This window comes from Triticum dicoccoides, chromosome 2B, assembly GCF_002162155.2.
Source record: "Triticum dicoccoides isolate Atlit2015 ecotype Zavitan chromosome 2B, WEW_v2.0, whole genome shotgun sequence".
Classification (NCBI taxonomy): Eukaryota; Viridiplantae; Streptophyta; class Magnoliopsida; order Poales; family Poaceae; genus Triticum; species Triticum dicoccoides.
In genome coordinates this window covers 718,787,783-718,789,183 of record NC_041383.1, presented here as the reverse complement: position 1 = coordinate 718,789,183, position 1,401 = coordinate 718,787,783, and the positions used below count along the sequence as shown (strand labels likewise).

The following is a 1,401-nucleotide window of genomic DNA, read 5'->3' as shown; positions in this document are numbered from 1 at the left end:
TTTCCGCCCAAATAGCCAAGGAGAGTCCCAGAATGATGTTTTTACGTCGTCACCCATAGTGATAGATGTAGAGGCGTAGAAAAACTCAAGGTCCTCAGTGATGCAAAGGTTACCAAACCCCACCCAAGACTTGTGGGGCTCCTTCCATTCATACCACAACCAACAAAGACGTAAGGCCCGCGAAAACTTGTCGGTGTTGAGTACCCCTGGGCCACCATATTCCTTTGGTCTGCAAACTATATGGCCGATAAATGTACTGGCATACACTACATTTCCACGTCTTCTGTGGCTGAGAATAAGTTGTCAAATATCCCTCCGTTCTAAAATAGATGACTACAAAGTTGGGTCATCTATTTTAGAACGGAGGGAGTAGCTGACAGCATAAAGTGACGGGCACGAAGTTCAGGGTGTGCATGGGTGATCCGTGTTTACCTCAGGATCTTCTGACCTGAAGTTCATTGGAGCAGCGACGAGGAAGGCGTATTCGCAGCCAGAAACTGCTTCGTCGAAGCTGCCTTCCACCTCCAGTTGGGCACGAATGATCTCCAGGGGGCCAAGCGCTTGCAAGTCCTTGAGGTGGGAGTTCTTCTCCATGTCATCTTAATACAAAGTACAAATCTTGAGAGTAAGTTTTAACCTCAGGGAGTACACACTATATATAAACAAAAAAGACATGGCATATCCAGTCGAGACTGAAGAACCTAAGAATTCAAGTCAAACTCTGAAAGGAAGTTTGCTATAGTACATACTCCCTCCGTCCGGAATTACTTGTTGCGGAATGAATAAAATTCGATGTATCTAAAACTAAAATACGTCTAGATACATCCATTTCTCCGACAAGTATTTCCGGACCGAGGGAGTACAAGACAGAACTAGAAACAAGAAACGAACCGGGGTCTCTGACCGTCGTCTTGACAGCGTAGCCTTTCTGGAGCAGCAGCTTGATGAGCGCTGAGGCGATGTAACCGCTCCCTCCGGTGACGCATGCCGTCTTCCTTCCCTCACCCGCCGACATCGCCGGCCACCACTCAATCAGTGCCGGTAACGGCGAAGAGAGGGGTGATTCGCTCCTCTGCTCCGGTTGTTGCCACTGCTCTGTAATTAAGGAGCCTGCAAGTGATTTTCCAGATCTGCATATCGTAGGCGGACAAGTGTAGACAACTCACAACCGAGACAAGTTGCAGCGGATGACGAGTTCTTTTTGGCAGCTGAAGATGACCTGCAATGCATATATGCCTTGTTCGTGATCCCACCAAGAAAGTGATGATGTAGCTGGTGGTTGTTTACTCAGTAGGCATCGCCGTGCACTTTGTACGGTAACAGGCGATGATTCCAATGGTTCACGCTGCGTTGCGTTTGCGTTGAACGTGAGCGATGCGTCGCGCCCGCGCCGAGCGTCGA

The 1,401-nt window shown here is 48.8% G+C and overlaps 1 pseudogene; it reads right to left on the bottom strand.

Annotated features, from left to right (window-relative positions):
• The window catches only part of LOC119365833, a 2,967-nt pseudogene extending 1,952 nt beyond the window's left edge, over nt 1–1,015 (bottom strand).
• Between the last annotated feature and the right edge of the window lie 386 nt (nt 1,016–1,401).